The 21,644-nt window shown below is 40.8% G+C and overlaps 1 protein-coding gene across 2 annotated transcripts in view; it reads left to right on the forward strand.

Annotated features, from left to right (window-relative positions):
* LOC140687542 (trafficking protein particle complex subunit 9-like) overlaps positions 1-21,644 on the forward strand; it is a 518,046-nt gene that overhangs the window by 21,857 nt on the left and 474,545 nt on the right. The window contains exons 3-7 of one of the 2 annotated variants that reach the window (XR_012061920.1): positions 1,100-1,285; positions 1,837-1,979; positions 3,173-3,233; positions 3,762-3,986; positions 4,610-4,882. The gene's annotated coding sequence lies outside the window, so the exon portion shown is untranslated. Of the gene's footprint in view, positions 1-1,099; positions 1,286-1,836; positions 1,980-3,172; positions 3,234-3,761; positions 3,987-4,609; positions 10,241-21,644 lie in introns of those variants that run through there. The other variant, XM_072944663.1, reaches the window with a different exon arrangement.

Raw genomic sequence — 21,644 nt, forward strand, 5'->3', positions numbered from 1 at the left:
TCTTCCTTGTGTTTCATTTATTTGGTCACAGTGTCTGGATAGTGCTTTGCTGTCCAGCAGTTTTGTGAGGATACTGTGCTCGTGAATATTTGTAAGCACAGAATTTTGACAACAGACAGTGTTGTTCATTTCACAAGGGAAAAGATAATATAGAAATACTGCTCAGATCTATTTTAAAATAAAGCTTGGAAATTTGAGAAGAATTCAAGAAGCCATACAAAGCTCTTTTTCACTAATTTTAGATCTATCTTAGATACTTTATGGTTACATAGCAGAGTAACTTATCAAGTAGATTTGACAAGAGGAGAGTTATATTGATTATTTGATTTAGTTGAAATATTCTACCAGGGATAAAGTCATAAGTGCCCATAAATGAACAAATATGTTTGTATTTCTATGCAACATGGGAGCAGACTACATATGTTTCTATATAATATATATGACTGTGTGTTTTAATCTGCCTGTCAGTGTTTTTTATAGTTTTTCAGCAATGTTATAACTTCAGAATTCTTCTAAGTTATTCACTCCCGATATTACTGCAGTTTGTACTGTGTATTCTATCTTATGGATGGGATTCCACTGTCCCCTCAGTGAGGAATTTCCTCTCCTATTCCGTTAGTAGCAGAGTTAAAGGAACTGTGATTTCTAGGCCTTTGCTTTCCATGTGTTTGCAGTTGGCTGTAAATCACGAATTTCCCTTTCTTGAGTTTTCATTTTTCAATAAGAATTTTTAAAATAATTGTTAATATGTTTCACCAGTCTCCCTAGAAACTTGATGTGTTTGTGCTTTTCAGTTTTCAATTTATGAAAATTGTAAATGCACACTTGTTTTTAAGTAGTCCTTTTTCACTAGATATTTGTTTACTTCTTTAGAGTTAAAATAATTTTTTCCCAATGAATGAATCGGTGTTCATGTTTTAAAAGATAACTTACTTTTTATTTTTCTTATTCTAACAGGTATATTTGTTGTACAGAATTTAGAAAATAAGGATAAACAAAATAATAACTTAAAAATGGCCTCTAATCTCACTTGGAGATACAGATGTAAGGTTTGAAATTGAGAATTACAAGTCCTCTGACGTTGTACTTCTCTTTCAAGTACGTTTTGGTTACTGAGACCCTCGAATTCCCATATGAATTGTAGCAGCAGCTAGTCAGTTACTGCAGAGGAGCCCGCTGGGATTGTGATCGAGACCACGTTGTATGTATGCATCGCTCTGGAGAGCACTGCCATCCCAAGAATGCTGTCATCTGATCCAGGAATCTGCGTGGTGTGTCTTTCCAGGTATTTAGGTATTCTTTAATTTATTTCAGCAATGTGTATGGTTTACATAGTATTATTTTATTTATTTTTTGCCTTTATACTGAGGACAAGTGTGCAAGGTACCAGGATTAGAATTGTATTATAGCCCCGCAACTTGCTGCCACCATGGACGCTGCGGTCTCTCTTTGCCCTTTGTAAAATCTCGCACAAAATAGGACCTAAGTAACTCTCTCTTGAAAGAATGATTATATGATTGCTGGATGATGCTTGAGAGTCCTTGTGATGATGTCTTTTTCCCAGACTTTCCTCTCTTCTTAACTATGCCCTTTCCCTTCCTTTCTTCCAGCCTGGGTTTCAGCGTGCCTGTGGCATTGATTTTTCTTGTCTGTGGACTCATCCTTTCACTAGTTCATGATAATGTTACATGTGGGCTGTGGAAACTTGCTAGATGTCAAGAAAGAGCAAATCCATTGCATGCTAGATTTTTTAGAGTGTGTTATTGTATTATCGATTGAAATTAAATCAGGCTGACCCATTGAGCCATCCCCTGAGCTCTTTTCGCCTTCCTACAGGTGATACAGCTCTCGTTGCTGCATGTGCCCTTCCCCCAGACTCGGTTTTGGAGTTGAGTAAGTCACCATCACTGGAGCCCTCTCATTAAAAATGAAGAAAACCTTTGCTCCTTCTCCCTGGTTGGGGACTTGGATGAGATGAGGTAACAGATAAAGAATGGAGCCCCACCTATTTCTGACCACCGCTCTTTCCGTTCATTTCTCCAGGGGAAGGGTACAATTCAAAAATATAAAGATTGTGAGCTAATGAGATAGACAAGACAACCGATCATTTATTAAATATCCTTTCATGCCAGAAACAAATGTATTATACACACAAAAAGCACATAAATTACGGTAGTACTGTGGTTACAAACGTGGGTCCGAGTTCGATTCCTGCTCTGGAGTGACAAGTCCTGTGAGATGGAGAAATGGTAGATCGGCTTAGCCTCTCTTGGACTTGTTTTCTGTCCTGCAGAGATGGGGTTCGCTAGGCATCCCTACCCCGTAGAGGTGCTGTGGTGTGTAAATGACGTGAGTGGGCAGCCCGAGCACACCTGCTCGTTCCTCGTAAGTGCAGGATAGCACAGCTTTTGCGGTGATGCCTTTATGACCACACCGTGTAGACTCTCAGTGCTCCGAAGGGATGCCTTGTGGATTGGAGATGGGATTCTCACTTCTGTAAATACCCAAGAATTGGGTTATTGGGCTTTGCTGATTTGAATCTATTCTTTAGAAAGTACATAATGTAGATATATTTTTCAAACATGCATGCTTTTTAACTTTTATTATTTATACTTCTACCCTCTCATCTCTTGGTGTGACATTTCATGGAATCCAGGAAACAGTCCTAAGCCACCTGCCTCTTCACACTTCTTTGTGGTGGTTTTCTTCCCTGACTAGAAGAGGGTTTTGCATAGGAAATTTTGTTTGCTCCCCTTCTCTTGGAGTCTCCCTGTTTGTCTGCCCATCTCTCACCTGTCCATCTGTCCATTTCTCTACCCACTCATTCTTCTGACTTGTTCCAAGAAGCATTTCAGGCAGCTTACAGAAGAACAGATACCAAATAAACAGGTGAGAAAATGGGGCCAATTTCAGACAGTGAGGCTTGCAGTTGAGCCTGTGTGAGATTTGCAGGCGTGAGACACACGCCTCTGCCTTGTGCCTTATAAGATAGACAGCATCAATATGCCTGAGGCTCCCAGCAGACACAGGGAAACAGGGTTTGTGGGAGATGCTTACTGTCTGTGAAATAAATAAGTGGCTTAGGAGAAGCCCAGACTTTCCAACTACTAAGGCTTAGGAGAATATATTGAGTGTCTTCCAAAATCAGATTATTGCATCTTTTCTTTTTCAGAGTTTTATGTATAGTTGGTTTACATTCTATACCTGGAAATTTCTCCAAAACTGCTGCCCACGTGAGTCCCATGACTCGGGAATGGGGTTGTTCTGCTCATTGACGGGTGTTGGCCAGAAACGGAAAATGACAGCCTCAAAGGAGCCTGGGATTAAGCAGTTATGTTTTGTCAGTGCTGTAGATTTCAGAAAATACTTTTACCATTTCTCTCCGCCTGAGGAAGCAGCGTGCTCTCTTCCCAGCATCAGGAGCTCAGGGCCACGTGATGGTGGGGCTGACTGCACTGCCGTCAAAACAGCTGTGCTAGTCACTGCAGGTGTGGTGCTTTCACGTAGTGCATTTCATGTTCTTTAATAGGTTTCAACAGGTAGTTAATTAACTGAGTTAATTAACATTAAATAAATATAATGCTTTGTTGAAAAGACAGTTATAGGCAGAATATAAGTTGTGAACAATATAAAAACTGTTTCAATACTGAAATTTCAGTAGGGAAGATTCAGTTTATCTTATTTCCACCTCTCTTTAAAAGAGAAAAGAAACAAGACAGAAAAAGCAGAGGATGATTTCTGTTCTTCCTCTCGGCTTGCAGGTGCCTTCACCTCCAGTGGCATCCATCCAGACACCAGCACTGACACTGGCCGTGCTCAGAACTGCCTCAGCCCTGAAGACACAACTGACAAATGGAAGGGGGACGCGCCCTGTTACAGCGGGTGCTTTCAATTTTTGAGTCCTTATGTAACTGTGCGGTGTTATTCAGGATCACCCATTCTGCACTGTGTGACGGTGCTTCGGTGTCTCCTAGTTATTTATTTCTGTAAGTACTCATGTATTTTTTCCAATGTGTGTTACTAGACATCTAAAAATGCATTTTTCAGATGAAAAATAATGTGTATTTAATATAAAATTCTGAAAAAAGGGTCAAAAGGGTCTATCCTGTTCCCAGTATTCAGAGATAATAATTAACACTTTAAAATCTATTTTCTGTTCTTTTCATCAGTGTGTATTACCTCTGTCATAAAAACCAGCAAGCACTGTGTGCCTGTTTGCTGTGTGGAGACCTCCATTTTCCATTCAGCTTATGACAATTTTTTTTACAGTATTCTATCTCCGCTGGCATGATTTTTAATGACCATTATAGCATTCTGTCTTGTGGAGTCCTCGTCCATTTTACTTTGGACTTAAGTAAACTTTTATATTCCAAGTAAACTTAACTGGAATACTGAAAAGAGAACTGTGGTGGTACCGAAAGTCCCCTACTTCCCTTCCCCTTTTTTCCTGAGAGTAAAAACTGCTGACAATGTGGAGTATATATTTCATGACCTTTATGCCTATGTCATATATATATACACATACATAAACTTATATGAGAAATCTATGTATATGTGTGTGTATATATGCTTTATTGAAAAATAAGGCCATACTTTATGTTTTCTGCAGCTCGGTTTATTCACTCAGGTATATATCACAGACGTCCTCTCCTTCCAGACTCACCCGGTCCTTTCAGATAGAGTAGAGTGGTCTCCTGATGTGCAGGTTTGGTCTCTTGTGTAAGGACACCTTTCGTGGGAGAGAACTGTGGACAAGGCCTTGGACCACGCCGAAACACCGGAACTTTAGTGGCCACAGCTCACCGTGATTTACCGCATCATTGTCTTGATGGTGGACACTTAAGTTTTCTCCATTTTCCACTGTCAGAAAGGGTGTCTGACTGGCATCCTTCTTGTACAAACATTCCTGTGATCTTGTATAAGTATTCCTTTAGTTAAGGTTTCTGGAAATTTAGTCCTTGGATGTGACAACTACATAAATCACAGGCTCCTTTCAAGTGAATCTAGAAATTCCTTCTCCTGTGGGGAATGAAAAGATGTAGAATAACTTATGTAACCAATTCTCTATCCGTGGGTATGATTCCACTTCAGCTTTTCTTCCCACCAATGTAAACAGTGCTGTGTAAATTCTCTGATGAGTACATTTATTTGAACTGATTCTTTTTGTAAATGAAACGATTCCTAAAAGTGAAGTTCAACCTGTGTGTACACACGTTTTCCAGGGTTTACATATCCATTGACATGTCGTCCTCCAAAAGATCGCTCACAGTTTGTTGTCTCAAAGATGGACACTAGCTAGAATATCTTTTAAAAATATTTGCCAATATGATGAGCAAAATGATTTTCATTGTTTTAGTTTCCACTTTATGACCAGTGTGGTATTGAGCATTTTTCACTCATTAGCCATCTGACTTTTAAAAAGTGAATGATCCCTTTTGTCCTTTGCAAATATTTAAGTGAGGGAGCTTCTTGTTGCTTTGTGACAGCTCTATGTATATTATGAACATTAGCCCCTTGTCTTCATCAACATGTATCACAGAGCTTTCCCTTGTCATTTTTTGCCTTTCATTTTGTTCAGTAGGTTCATTTTTGTTATGGCCCAAAATAAACTTTAGATAGTAAATGTCTTCTTTTTCGGTTTTATTCTTGATATTATTCTTAGAAATGCTTTCTTATAATGGTATAAATTTCTTCTGTAGGTTTTCTTAATCTCTAAGATGGAGATGATAATAGTGCTTGTCATAGTGAGGAGAAGCTGAATTGATATGAGCAAAGAGTTGTATTTGCTCTTATTAGTACTTTCTAATATTTACATCACTTTCTGTAATTTTTCTTGCAGTCATTTTGACCGGAATAGAATTTGTTTTTTCAAGGGGATTCTGTGATTGTCCCAAGACAATTATTGAATTCCTACTTTGCTCTTTAATTTGAAATCCCACCTGTAAAAATACTTATGTACACTAGAGTCTCTTTTTGAGCTCATGATTTATTTCTGTCAATCTTACTTTCCTACACTAGCACTATATCTTACATATTGTAAAAATTTATTTAATATCTGACAGTGCAAATTTTTTGATTTGCTTTTCGATCCCTATTTTTCTTTGCTAGTATTATGATTTCATTTTTCCTGAAGAATTCTAATATAATTTTTTCAAGTTAAAAAAAAGGATAAGTGTTGTCATGGGACTTTTTGGTAATTTTGAATTATCTTTAGGAGAACGTACATCTTTACAAAACTGTTTTCCTCCATACAAAGGTTGATGTCTCTACTTTCACACTTCTTACTTTACCCCTCAGTACAGTCCTGTACTTCCTCCATATACAACATGGGCATTGTTTTTGAGTTTATTCCAGATTATTGTTGATGTTTTTGTTAATTTTTTAAGTGAGAAATTTTTGCTATTATATTTTTTAACTGTTAAAACTGACACCTAGGAAGGCAGATTCGGTTTGTAAATACTCACTTTGTAACTTCTCATTTAAAATTGTAAGTATTAAGTACTCGATACAGAATCCTTTCTTTTCTGTTTTTAAAAATTTGTTTCCAAGATTCTCAAAATGGTCATAGCTAAGTAGTATAGGTGGGGAGAGAGATGGAGAGAGGTAGTGTGGCTCATGTACAAACTGTGAGCACTTTCATGGCTGCCTTTATGCTGGAAAAGCTGCTGAAGAGTCCAGGTTAGACCAGGGGTGGCTTTGTATGCACTTGAAATCCAGCTTTCCTGCCTGTATGGTGAAGCCTGGTAGGCGTGGCAGGTAGATGATCAAGGTCGAATGGAGGTTATTGGCTGCACAGAGCGCTGTGTCTGAGAACTGGAGACCATCGCCATGGGAAATGCTTGGTGCCAGGAACAATGCAGAGGAGCTGGGGACCCTGTGTGTTAAGGATTATCCAGCCCTCGGAGTGGGAAGTTCAGACTCTGCATTCAGATCTGAGTTTGAATTCATCCTCTTTAGTTTACTTGTCCTCTGACTTTGGTCAAGCTATATACCCTCTTTCACTTCCTGTTTCCTTGTCTCTCAAAGTAGGAGAATTACAGCCTGCTGCTAGAGTGTTTGATCAGGTTAAATAATTTGTGTCTATAAGATGTCATGTACAGTCACAAGCTCAGTGAGAAAAGGGCTGTTGCCTGTTCTTCTGCAACTCAGTGCTTGACAAGACATGGGGGAAAGCCAGTCCGTAATTTGTGTGTGATGCAAGTAGGAACAAAAATAATGTCTTGCCTTTCCCTAGCAGTACTCTTACAGCTTTGCTTCATTTACATCTTTCCTCCTTTCCTTTCCTCTTTCCCATCCTCCACCAAAAGAGCCTGAGACTCTCTCAGAATAATAGATTCAAATTAATTTAAAGGTAGGCTCATTCTCACGAAATAATAGTAACAGAAAAAAAAATCTGTGCACATCCCAGAATACGTTGTATTTGATTTACACACACACACGTGTGCACACACACACACACACACGCACAATCAGGCTACCTCCCACTTGCAGAGGGAGAAGGACCACTTTTTCTGAGTTTTCACTCACTGAGCGTGAGAACAATGTCTCTTACACAGACTTTCACCAGGCTTCGTGCATGGTGTTTTTAATTGAATTTCGGCTTTGTAGCCATAGATATAGTCTCCTAATAGAAAAGAGAAAGTGGAGACATAGACATTCTGCTGAGATATTGGTGTTATCATATTTTAGTTGGAACGGACTTAAGACAGCATAGAGTCATAACATTTCATGGGTGAGAATCCATTTTGTTGTCACTTGGACAAGAACCTGGATCTTCTGCCATCTTGTCCACGTGGGTGAAGAGGCAACTGGGCAGGGGATGGCAGGCATCCTTCTTGCTTGAGTTCCATGTTCTTGCTAGTTTTCATTGCTCAGCTGCCTTTAGTTTATGTCCATGAGGCCTCACATGGGAAGGTCACTCTGTCCTGATAGAATGAGTTTCTTATCAGCAAAAAGCTCTGGACCCACTCATATTTCCCAGAATTTTCTGCTGATCTGCTGACACTTTATATAATTGAGACTTAAGAAAATACTGAATATAAAATCCTTATTGTTATTGTTTGCCCTCGAGTTCCATAGGAATGAGGTGCTGTCTCAGGCTGTCTAAAGTTAGATCTGAACAATGATAGGGTGATAGGTTGTGCTGCTTTACCTCCAAAGTCAAAGGGGATTTCCACCTTAGCTTTTAGAATCAGGCAGATTAGTTCAAATCTTGCCTTTACCAATTATTATCTTTGTGTCTTGGGGGAGAAACTGTACTTTTTTGTGTCCAAATTTGTTTATCTGTAAATAAGTTCAGTATTTATTTTAAGGTTTCTGTTTCAGAATTGAATGAGCTAATACTCTCATTTATACCTAAAATAGTGATTGCATGGTTCTATGCTGGTGCCTTGGTAGTTGATTACTAAGGGACTCCGCAGTGAGATTGGGGGTGGGGGACTCCGGGTTAATAGAGCTTATATTCCAGGATATGCTTGTAAAAGACTGGATGTGCAGTGGATTTTTAGTAAATATCTACTCCTTTCCTAATCTGCATTGATTGTGTATATATCTTTATACTAATATATGAACAATTTTTATTGCAATTTAAATATCTTTGTAGTACTTACAATATGTAGCTTTAAAAAATACGTGAAATAAAATGATTTGACTTTTATTTTCTTTTCAATAAGCATAACAAAACAAAATAAAAAGAAGAAAATGTTTGAAGGAGTAGAAATAATTTTATTTCTTGGAATCAGTTCCGTATAATAGGTTTTTTGTTCGTGTTGTTAAACAGCATATAAAACTGATAAGTTGTGACATTCTGGAAATGAGGAAACAGTGGAGACATACTACCTCTAATGCAGTCACTTTGTTACCAAGTCCAAACTCGTTCTGCTTGCTGCATGACAGGCCAATAAATCGGGAGATGAGATGTTGGAGTAAGGAATAGTGACTTTATTTGAAAAGACGGCAGACCCAGAAAATGGCATATTGATATCCAGTAGAACTCTCTTCCCCAAGGCAGAATTCAGTCTCCTTTTATACTAAAAAGCGGCGGGGATGTGGCTGGTTGTTGCAAACTTCTTGCTGTACGAATTGTTTCTATTTGAAACCCTTTGTTCCTGCAGCTGTTCATGTGGGTCAAATTATGGTGCCCCCGTATAACCTCCAAAAAAAAGAATTTTTTTGCAACTTGCCATCTGTACATAAGTGTAGAAGAGCTAATATCCTTAAAGATCAGAGCCCAGAGAATAGGCCCTCCTGGGTATTTCAGGCTAAAGGCAACATTCTTTTACAAAAGGTGCAGAAACAGCAAGTCTGAGCCTAGAAAACAAGGTACAGGTTTAAAGTCAGACGAACACATCTAACATGGAGTGAAATTTGTTCTTTTCTATTAGAATTACTTTTTCTACCTCATAAATAATTTTAGTAAGAAACATGAGCAATTTTTTTATTTTTGCTTCTTAATAAAGGACTACAACTACACTTTAGTGAGCAGGGATGCTGTGCGTGCTTTGGGGTCACAGCAAACTCTTGTTGGGGGTGCTCGACCCTGCAACATGTCTGATGCCCCGTGAGTGTTGGTGAGGGTCCCCCTAACCAGGGGCTCTCTTCAGGAACCACCATATGGGCATTGACCTCTGGAGACCTGTTTTTCAGCTGCAGGAAAATTTTTCAGAATCTGTGATGGGAAAATCACTCCAGCTGGGTATAATCAGGGAATAAAGGAAGAGGAAAAGGGCTTGAATTAGAGTAGAAGAGAAAGACAGAAGATCAGGGAGCCTGGGGGCTTGGCAGCGGGGCCTCGGGAGAGAGAGTAGCAGAGAAATGGAAGTGACCGTCTACGGAACCAGCTCCTGCACCTTTCCCCGCACCCAAGCCACACAGCTCTTAATTGGACCCAGGAATCTCTCCTGTCTGGATGTCACCCTGGGCAGAACCTTGAGAATCGAAGGTAAGGGGTGGGCAGCACTCACCTAGCGAGTCACTGAGGACTTTGATCAAGTCCACATTGACATTCCCAGTCATATGCCTTCACCTGTTCTTTATCTCAGGATCTGAGAAGCAGGAGCAAGGAACACAGGGAGAGATCCAGGAAGACATCTGACTGTGTTAAGAGACGACAGTCACAGCGACACTGGGAGTGAAAACACTTGTAGCAAAATAAAATAACTTCACAACTATTGCATCAGAGCTGCATGTGTGAGAGAGCCTAAGCCTGTCTCAGAGTGCAGGGGACAAGAGAAAAGGAATGGTAAAATTAACACTGATAATTGAAATTTTGTTAAATAGCCTGCTACAGTTAATTTTATCACTTCAATGTATGCAGGTGTATTTCTATGAGCATTTATAGGTTCACACAACCCCACCAGCCCGTCTTGCCCCCATCGGGGATGGGATTTCTCAAGCACAGTGCCCCTCCTGCTTGCGTGGGCCACGCTGCGGGTCCTCGCCTGGGGCCGCACTGCTACAGGACACTGAGTCCCCGAGGCACGATCTGGGATACATGACAGGAACATCTGTGCTCTTGGCTGAGGGCCTCCGTTTCACCCTGCTGTGTAAGAATGCCGGTGACTCAGTTAGAAGCATGCATCCAAGCCGTCCTTCCGTGTCATCACCATGTAGAAGCAGTGTCTGAATCTTCTGAATTTCTGCAGAATGCGGTTTACAGTCACCTTCAACAAGTGAGTGTGTGTCCTCTTTCAAGTGGAGGAATTACTGCCGTTTTCCTGGAACTTACTCACCACTAGTCCATCTGATTTTTCTGTGCTAGGATTCAGTATGGCCTGCTAATAACTCTGCAGTCAGATCTAGAAACCCTGATGAAGAGGATTATTTATTTTCTTTCTTTAGATGATAGAATTTTATTTTCAAAATTGTGAGTTTTCTGTTCTTGGAGGAATTTTTTCGGGAGTTGGATAAACAACTTTGCTCTTACCATCTTTGTGACCTGTTGCTATATGCGTCTCACCTGTCTTCTGTCACTTGTGAGGCGGTTCCATTTGTGACCCTGTCCTGGTTGTTCATGTAATAAAACATAAAATCTGTAAAAGTACAGTCCCTTTTACTCCGAAGACATTCCACAAATACTCCTTTAATCTGGGTGTGGTTTTAACAAGACACAATCATTAGAACATATACTTGCAGGTTGCCAGTGCAAAATCCCCAAATCAATTGTCTAGCTCAACATCTAAAATCTTTCTAATCTACGTTGGATTTGTATGGATAAGTGAAGTTGTTTGCTAAGAACTCAAGACCAGGTTTATAATACAGGCTGATTTAGCTCAGTAGGTCCTCCCAAGGTGAAGTTCTGCCAGAGGGCGGGGCCAAGGGAAGAGGGCGGGTCCTGCCCTCCCTGAGCTGACAGTTTCATGGCAAAGACCTTCACCAGGTGAAGAAATTGAAGTTTCTTCTAAGAAAATTGGGTCTGAAGAGTCCAAAAAGCGCGGGAGTGACACAATCCCATTTGTCTAAAGTAGGGAAGAGTGGCTGTGGGGCCACTTGGGAGACTCATGAGTCCAGGTGCGTAGTGTTGGTGGCTTCCACTTGAGTGGTAGGACAGTCAGTGGGTAAAAGCGAACAGATTGAAGGCATGTTTTGATGGTTAAAATGAAAGGATCAATGCTGTCTGTGAAGGTAGGATGGAGTAAGGCCCAGGTTTCTGGGTGGATTAATGAGTTAAATAATGGTCCTGCTGTGTTCTGAGGACGGAAAGCAGCAGAGGGAGTTCTGGGGGAAAACTGATGAGTTCAGCTGTGGGTAAAGTGAAAAGGTATTAGATGTGTGATCTGGGAGCTCTGGTGAGAGCCAGTAGTGAGTAGGGGGCGGGGAGAGAGACTTTCAAATCATTTTGTCTTCTGAACATACATATAAGAATGAGTAATGACATAACCCCTCTATATTCTGGATTTAAAACCCAGTAACATTTTGCTATATAGGCTGCAGGGGTTCTCAATTTTTTAATAGAAATAAAATAAATTGAAACAAAACAGTGGAGTTAATGAACATCTTAGAGTTGATGTGTGTCCTTGTATGTATTTTGATTTCTCATCTGTTTATAAACATAATCTACAAAAAGTTAACTTGCTTAGCATAACTGTTAAATAGAGGGACGTGACACACTCTGTTGGTGGCTCAAGGTGATTTCTTGGGCAAATTATGTAGCCTCTCTGTGCCATAGTTGCATCTTCTGTGACTGCCCCCGGGCCCCTCATCACAGCTGATTCCCTAGAATAGATGTTGGGAGGGAGGCTGCTGAAGGGAGTAAGAGGTGGCAACTACTAGGGACACTGAAGAGAGAGACAAAAACAGATTAAAGCCAAGAAACTGAGTGCTAATACACTCAAAGGAGAAAGAATCCCGCAGTGTTTTGAGCCCCTAAGCATAAGGGAAACAAAATCACGTGGATCCAAACTCTTGAGCATATGAGTATTGTGGGTGGGAGGGTGTTATCAGAAAAGGGTTGAAAGAGGCCTTTTGGTTTCCCTTAACGTTTCCAGTAAGGATGGGGCACAGAAGCGAAAACCACCCGCTTCACAGTAGAAGGTGCTGTTTTGTGCAAAACTGACGAAGGTTGGAGACCAGTGATCAGTTGTGCTGGCAAATGAAGAGACTTCTGGATTGGGGCACTTGCTGTGACTTCCAGGTGACCTGCTGGCTGGGGGCTGTGAGGCGGGCAGTAGGTTTGCAGTGTGACCTGGGCATAATCCCTGGCTCTGAGGCCCCTGCAAGTTTCTGCAGCAGCTGCTCTTGCCCTGCGATGGGAGGGCATAAAAGGGCATTGTAGCACACGAGGGCAGGAAGGGGCTGCTTTAAAAGCAGACATGTAGCCTCCTGCAGCTGCAGACCTGCAGGCAGTTTGGTTCATTGTCGTGGAGTGGACTTTGGAGGCCTTAGTGTCGTCTTAAGACTTGTTTTCCCTTGGGGACCGGGTTTGCCTTTGCATATTAATATTGAAGGTTTGGGCTTCTGGCAAAGCTGTTTTCACAGATGGGTATATACGTAACATATCGTATAAAATAAAACGTTTTTATTTAATATGTGGGACTTTGCAGTTTTTGGGAACAGCTCTTTTGACCTGGTCTCCACGGAGGACACTAGCGGTCGGCAGAGCGTGCGGGAGGGCAGGCAGCCTGCAGTGCTGCTGCAGGGGGTTCTCCCCAGCATGGTGCTCTGCTGAGTTCACTCTTCTATGAGTTTGGTTGCCAGAGGAGCAGACAGCATAGTAATGAGTTCTGGTGGGATTGTATAATGACAGGAAGAAAGAGGGAGCCGTAGTTCTTCGGGACTACTACACTCTTTTGGTTCCTGATCCAGTGTGTTCCATTACAGAATTGATGAGTTGTGTCTATTTTGGGACTTGATTGAAATAAACGTGCAGCCTGAATGTTAAGAGTTATGTTTTATTTGTCAGGAGGACTCGAGCCAGGAAGACCGCCTCTCGGAACACTCTGAGGGACTGCTCCCAAGAGTAGGGGAGAAGCTAGGATTATATAGGAGCTTTACAACAAAGACCAGGTAGTTAGAACAATAAAACATTGCTTGTTATCTAAAGAAAGCGAGGTATCTCACGTTCAAGGATTTAGTGCTTTTCAATATATGGGAGGAAGCCAACATTTGGGCTCACTGAATATATTCTTTAGACAAGCACCTAGCTATCTAGGGCCAGTAATCTGTCCTTTCTTATTCTGAGTCTGCTCAGAGGGCACCGTTGTGAGTGGCTGCAGGCCTGTTTTCACTGGGGTGCAGCAGCAGTCGCTGATGACTTGTTTTCAGCATTCTTTGTTTAGTGACATGGTTGCAGTATTTTCATTCACATTGTAGTATTTTCGTTCACAGAAAATTATGATATTACCCTGATTATGGATAATCTGGAACCTTGGAAAGGAACCGAGATGGAATTACTGCAGGTAACTTCTACTTTAATAAGCCGTGTGCAAACATGAACACGGAGGAAGCATACAAAAGGATTCGGTGGTGAATGGGAAGGGTTTCTGCACGTTACAGGAGAAGGCAAGGCAGAATTCCTCTTCTTTGTGGGCAGGGACGTGAGTCCAACTTTCCTTTCTGAAGTGCTTTCTGAGAACAGTTTATGGTAATTAAGGAACATAGACAAACGGTGGCACACATTGCATTTAAGGGCTGGCCGGTTTCAAACTTGGGTATTGGACAGGTGGATTTCATAGGCAAGTGGTCAGGTGGATGGGACAGAGATGGAGCCCAGGCCTGGGGCCATATTAACGTTGAAATCGCCATTACCTCACCATAGCACCTTGGACTAGAATGTAACCACTCTTAACCTGTTGGTGAATCTGTGAAATGGGCATGATAATATTCGTTACTTTCTGGGATTGTTGTAAGTTCTAAAGGGTATTATAGCACACATGAAACACTTAACACACTGGCACTTAGCAGTTTACACTTTGTGCGGCCACCAAGCTTGGCGTGTGTCAGAGCCGTAAAGGCAGTATTTATCTGTTGAGGATGCACTGGTAGCCCCTTGGCTAGGTTGTGAATTTGGTGATTTCCTTTAATACTTGTAACTCTGTGTTCCATGGGCAGTTATTTTCATAGACAGATGAGGAATCTCAGGGTAAAAAAGACTGTAATTTGCCCAAAGTCAGACCATAATTTTGGGTGCAGGGGCCTCGGTTCAGCATGGGCCCCTGGGACTTGTGCCTTCTCCGTTCAGCACCAGAGCCAGATGTGGGCTCGGCTGTTTCCCTGCCCAAAATATCCGGCAGGCCGCAAGACACAACTGGCCCCGTGCTGCTTGAGCAAAATCTCCGGAGGAGAGGCAGTTACAAAAGGGATAAACATAAAAACAGACGACAGCAAACTGTGATCAGCTCTGAGAAGGAAAGGAACACGTCTCGCCGTGCAGAGCTGGGAGCTTTCCCGTCGGGCTGCTCTGGGGGCGTTCATCTCAGCTTACCAAACTCTGCTGCTGCACCAAGGCAGGAAGGCAGGGCGCGTGTGGCCAGGTAGACAGGGCCTCATTGATCGTACTCATTCCCCATTAAGCGACAGCTCTCACGGGCACTTAACTAATAAACAGATGTTGGCCATAATCGTCACGCATTTTGACTGGTAGCTTTATTGGCGCCAACTTTGAGAGGAGGTCATTGAAGCTGGGGAGTTTGCTGCATGCCCGTGATTACCATGGAAATATTCCCACTGGTCTTTCAACCTAGACTGGTGTGGCTGTCATGTCCCGGCCCTGTGAATGGCATCGTGTAGCTTCTCCCAATTGCCCCAAATGACTTACATTGATATGCTTAATTCGTAGGAAATGGTATGTGGTAATAAGGGAAAAAAGGCAGTAAGAAATTGTTTGGAAAACTAGAAAAATACCTATTCTTTCCCGGCTGGGGGAGCGTACCCTGTATCACCCACCCTAATCACTTCCTGTCACCTCCTTCCTGCCGACTCCATGTTCAGAAGCCACTCTGAGCCTTGGGAGAACATTTTGCCTCATGAAACTTTTGACTAGGACCCGTGATTTCTCTGTCCCTGGTTAACTCTCTCTTCAAAGCCATGTAAATTTTTTGCAGGCTCCTCCACTCAGATGTAAGAATAGCCTCTTTAAACTTCTTGATGCAGCTCCTTAATGAAGATCTTGCGATGGAAACCTAGCCAAAACCTGGGAGGTATGCACATAGTGACTGCAACCACAGCACTTTGTGAGTTCAGAATCAGTGGGGTGGGTGACTCAGGAAAGGCTTTTTTAAGGTAATAAGGGGAAAGAGAAAGGATGCAGGCTATGTGAGAAAGAAACATCTCGGTCACAGCCAGCAAGACACCTGTGTTCAGGATGGGGTGTGGCGAGTGCAGAGTTCTCACAAAAAAAGAACTGATGTGATGGGAGGGAGGACAGTTGGGTACTTTATTGGGGAGGAAAAAAGTGGGCTGAACATTTCCTGGTTGAACAAGAGGATTGTGACATGATGTGCTTGTATTTTGGAGAGAAGGGTTTTGTGGGGACAGGCCTAGGAGTACACTGTCTGGCTGGGGAGTCAGCACAACAAAGAAACACTGAGAACCGGGCAGACCCCAAGACCCATGCTGGGGGAGAGGCTGCCTTCAAGCTGGAGCCCTGGAGGCTGCTTCTGTCCCTTAGCTGGGGTCTCAGACCTCCCTTCACAGACCAGTCCTGTTGATAGAAGAATAAAAAAACGTTGGGCATGAGAAGGGCTGTGTCCCAGGCTTTTGTTGAGTCCCTGGGTTGTGCCCCACCAGATTTTGTTCCTTGACTTCATGCAGTAAAGAATTCAAGAGCAAGCCAGTGTTGAGTAAAGGTATATTTATTCAGAGAGATACATTGATAGGCAAGAGAAACTTCACGAGGTGTGGGGGTTTGATGCTCAGATTAGAAGTAGGTACACACTTCACAGACAAGAGTGTGGGCCTTCACCAAAGAGGGAAAGAGTGGTGACCGCGAGGTGGCGATGTGTTGCTTGTTTTCTTGGGCTTGGTGGTTTCATATGCTAATAAGTAGAAGGACCAGCCTTAGGGCAAGGGGCTGGGATTTCCAAGGAGTTGGCCATTTCCCACCCTTTGACCTTTTGTGGCTATCATTGGGACTGCCATGATGCCTGGGGCATGTTATTCACCACGTTACTATTACAATGGGTGTTTACTGAATCTCAAGATCTGCTAGAAGTTAAATCTCTTCATCCTGAGCCTCAAGACCTATTGGGGTTTCAATCCTTCACCATTTCTATGTTAATTGCGGTGGCCTTCCTTGAATGGCTGTGCTCTTCCCCCTTCCATCCTGTATCACTGTGATGACACAGAGACAGCAAAGGCCAGGCCCTACCTGTGCTCCTGCATTTAAAGGCTGCAGGTTTGGGGTGGGCTTATGATGACTCTGAGTGTTGAGAAGGATGTTTCAGATTTTCCCACGTGAGACATGGGGACCTGCCAGCAGCCACTGCAGATTTATCCCACGGGCATTATCCCTTGTGTTGTTATGGAAACAACAGGCCAGCCAAGAAACAAGAATCACTCAGAGGGTTGGAGTATTGAGATTTATTACGTTGGCGGGCTCTGAGGGGCTTCTTTTCCAAAGCTCTGAGCCCCTCCAAGATGTGCACATGATGTTTTATACGGTTAATTACAAGTATGGGACTATTAGCCAATAAAGCTCAAACAACAAAAAGCAAGGAATCAGTACACTGAAGCTTATCAATTTGGAACAGATCCCGTTACTGACAATTGTTCACCTTGGATTTTCGGGTTAGCTTATTAGCCCAGTAAACTGACACTAAACTTCAGATTTACCAGGTATCCCAGCAAAACTTAGATCAGTAAACCGACACTTACCACACTTAGATTTGTGACTTAGCTTGTTAGCCCAGCTGGGGTTTTCCTTCACAGTGTCACTTATCTTTTCTATTTTTCTTTTTTGCTTTTTTTAAGTATTTAATCCAAATTTAATATCAGGGTTTTTTGGGAAAGAAATTTCTCTTTTTCTTTTCTTTGGTGATCTTTTATGGGGGCAGGTAATTAGACGTATTTATCTGTTAGTGGAAGCCCTGGGGCTTCAACCCAGGACCCCGTGCACGCTAAGCACACGCTCTACCACCCGCCCCATCATCTTTTCTTTTTGGTTTAGCTGCCAAGAATCCTACAGCTGAATTTCTAGTCAGCCTTTAACACTTGCTCTGACTTCATGGAATCCATTTTTATGAGTTTATCTCCCCCTAGTTTCATTTAAGTATTGAATCTCCATTTTCTCTTCATTCTCAGGTTTGCCTTTTTGTTGTTAAGGTTGTTACGCTGTTTTTAAAAGAATTGTTTAAATTCTCTTTAGCAAGAGGCTGAATGTGAATAAATACGTAAACAAACAGCACAATTAAATGCTTTTATACATTCTAAACTATTTAGTAGTTACTTAAAAACCGAATTGAATATTAAAGTGATAACATTTTAGAAATATTTTTTAATTTTTTAGAAAGATATAGCTGATTTAAAATATGATATTAGTTTCAGGTGTACAATAGATGCTCCATTTATAGTTACTGTAAAACATTGTCTGTATTCCCTGTGTTGTAAGGTACATCCCTCTAGCGTGTTTACATTACATGTTGCAGTTTGTGTAAGAAAGTTGGGTAATGCAGAGTCTGGGACGTGGCTGTGTCTGACCCAGGTTCACGCTCACCCTGCCTGTCAGAGCTCAGGCCTTCACTCCTTTCTGCAGGGGAGCGAGTGGAGGCAGCTCTCATCAGTGCTGGCACCACCCTCTGAGTGGCAGTGACAGCAGTGACTGTGTGTGGACGTGCAAAGTGTTTTTCCAAGAGCTTTATATGCGTTTCTGAATTTAATAATAAAAGCCCTCCTGTGAGGAAGCGTTTTAAGCTTTTAATGTATAATACATCTTATTTTGATATTGATAGATTTCAAACCACCAGAAAATTTAAAGGAGTAGTAAAATAAAACCTTAAATACAGTTCACCTTAAAGGGCACTATTTGACTTTTTGTGTCTGGCTTTTTAGCATAAAGTTTCAAGGTTCATCCATATTGTAGCCTGAATTAGTACTTTATTCTTTTTGTTTGATAATATCATTTTCCTTTTTTTCATTTTTGGTCTATTTAAAAATATTTTCATTGAAGTCTAGTCAGTTTATAATTTTGTGTCAGTTTCTTGTGTGCAGCACAACATTTCAGTTAATTAGGAACATACCTGTATTCATTTTCATACTCTTTATAAACACAAGATACTATGAGATATTAAATATATTCTCCTGTGCTATACAGTATAAACTTGCTGTTTATTTGTTACATACTCAGTATCTGCAAATCTTGAACTCCCAATTTATTCCTTCCCACACCCTCTCCCCTCTGGTAACCATAGTTTGGTTTCTATGACTCTGTGTCTGTTTCTGTTCTGTAGATAAGTTTATCTTTTTGTTTCTTTCTTTTTTTTTTAGATTCCACCTGTGAGCAATCTCATATGGTATTTTCCTTTCTCTTTATAGCTTACTTCACTTAGAATGACATTCTCCACGTCCATTGATGTTGCTAAAAATTGCATTATTTTATTATTATTTTATGGCTGAATAGTAGTCTATTGGACAAATATGCTACAACCTTTTTATCCAGTCATCTCTCAGTGGACATTTCGGTTGTTTCCATGTCTTGCTATTGTAAATAGTGCTGCTGTGAACATTGGGGTGTAGGTGTCTTTTTGAATTGGGGTTCCTTCTGGATATATGCCCAGGAGTGGCATTGCTAGTTCATATGGGAGGTCAATTTTTTGTCTTTACAGGAACATCTATACACTTTTCCACAATGGCTCCACCAAACTGAATTCCCTCCACTGTGTAGGAGTGTTCCCAATTCTCCGCAGCCTCTCCAGTATTTATTGTCAGTGAACTTCTGAATGATGGCTATTCTGACTGGTGAGAGGTGATACTTGATTGCAGTTTTGATTTGCATTTCTCTGATAATGATATTGAACATTTTTTCATGTGGCTACTGGCCATTTGTACGTCTTCATTGGAGAAATGTTTCTTTAGGACTTCTGCCAATTTTTGAATTGATTGTTTGTTTTTTTTTCATATTAACTGTAAAAGCTGTTTACATATTCTGGGAATTAAGCCCCTAGCAGTTTCATTTATGGCAAATATTTTCTCCCATTCCATAGGTTGGTTGTCTTTTTGTTTTGCTTACTGTTTCCATAGCTGTGCAAAAGCTTGTAAGTTTAATTAGATCCCTCTTGTATATTTTTGGTTGTTTTTCTATTACTTGAGTAGACTGATCTAGGAGAACATTGCTGAGATGTATGTCAGATGTTTTGCCTATGGTTGCTTCTAAGAGGTTTATAGTGTCTTGTTTACATGTTTAAGTCTTTAACAGATTTTAATTCTTTTTTGTGTATGCTGTGTGGCAGTAGTCTAGCTTCAATGATTAACATGCAGCTGTTCAGTTTTCCCTACACCATTTGCTGAAGAGGCTGTCTTTACTCCATTGTATGTTGTCACCTCCTTTGTCAAAGTTTCAATGACCAAAAGTTTGTGGGCCTATTCTTGGTAATTTTGTTTATCTGTTCATTGATGGATGGATATTGTTAGTAACTTTTGGCTACTCTGAATGATACTGCTATGAATATTGATGTGAAATTTTTTATGAGAATATGTTTTCATTCTTTTGGCTGTACATTTGGCCCGCCATATCTGTAGTTTCCACTACATGGATCCAGATGGCTGATTGTAAAGGGACTCGAACATCCTTGGATTATGGTATCCAGGGTGTGGGGTTCCTGAAACCAACCACCCAAGGGTATTGAGGGATGACTCTACATATAGGAGTGGAATTGCTGAGCCATACAACTCTAAGCTTTTGAGGAAATACCAGACTTCTCCAAAGAAGCTGCAGCATTGTCCCTTTCCCCTGGCCGCATATGAGGTTTCTCTGCCTCCTGAATGACATTTGTTATTGTCCATGTTTTGTTTATAACCATCCTAGTGGGTGTAAAATGAGATCTCATTTTGTTCTTGATTTCGCTAGTGATGCTGAGCATCGTTTCATATGCTTATTGGCCATTTGTATATCTATTTAAATTCATGGTAAATTTAAAAATTGTGTCTATTTTCTTGTATTGCTCAGTTGAAAGCATTCGTTATATATACTGGATACTACTCTCTTATTAGATACATGCTTTGCAAAATTTTTCTTCTATTCTGCAAACTGTCTTTTCACTATATTTTTTTAAACATTAAAACAATTTCTTTACAGGGGAGGTAGATAGATGAAATGATTTATTTTATTTTTCTTACTAAGCACGCCCTCTCTGACTTGAGATAACCATTTCCCCTGTCATTTCACTTTCTTGATGATGTCCTTTGTAATAAAAAGATTTTAAATTTGGTGAAGTCCAGTTTATCTGCTTTTTTCTTCTATCACTTGTGCTCTTGGTTTTGTATCTAGGAAACCAAAGCCTATCCTAGGCCCACAAAGATTTATACTGTGTCTTCTTTTAGAAATTTTATAAGTTTAAATTTTACATTTCTGTCTGTGATCTAATTTGAATTAATTTTATTTGTTATATAAAATATGGGTGTTCAGATTCCAGATTGATTCTTTTGCCTGCAGATACCCAGCTGTCCCTGCACCATTTGTTGAATAGGCTATTCTTTCAATGGAGTGTTTTTGGCCCCCAGGTGGAAAACTGTCTGTAAATGAAAGTTTTCCCCGTGGGTTTTTATTGTGTCTCTTAAATTTATTTATCCAAACTTATGCCAGTTTCATACTGACTTAGTGCTATAGCATTTTAGTACACTTTAAAGTGAGTCCTCCAACTTTACTCTTCTTTTTCAAGGTTGTTTTTGCTGTCCTGGGCCCCTTGCACGTCCATATGACTTTTGGGTTCAGTTTTTCAATTTTTGCAATGAAGTTGGCTGGAATTTTGATAGGGATTCCACTGAATATATAGATCACTTTGAGGAGTCTTAACATTTTTAATAATATTGTCAATCATTCCATGAAAATGGAATGTCTTCCATATATGTAGATCTTTTAAAATTTATTTTGTTGATACTTCAAAAAGTTCAATGTACAAATCTTGTAAATTTTTGTTAAATGTATCTCTCACTTTATTCTTAATGCTGTTGTAAAAGGAAAGGCTGAGTTTCTTATGGGTGGTACTATATATCAA

The sequence above is a fragment of the Vicugna pacos genome, chromosome 20, assembly GCF_048564905.1.
Source record: "Vicugna pacos chromosome 20, VicPac4, whole genome shotgun sequence".
NCBI classification, from domain to species: Eukaryota; Metazoa; Chordata; class Mammalia; order Artiodactyla; family Camelidae; genus Vicugna; species Vicugna pacos.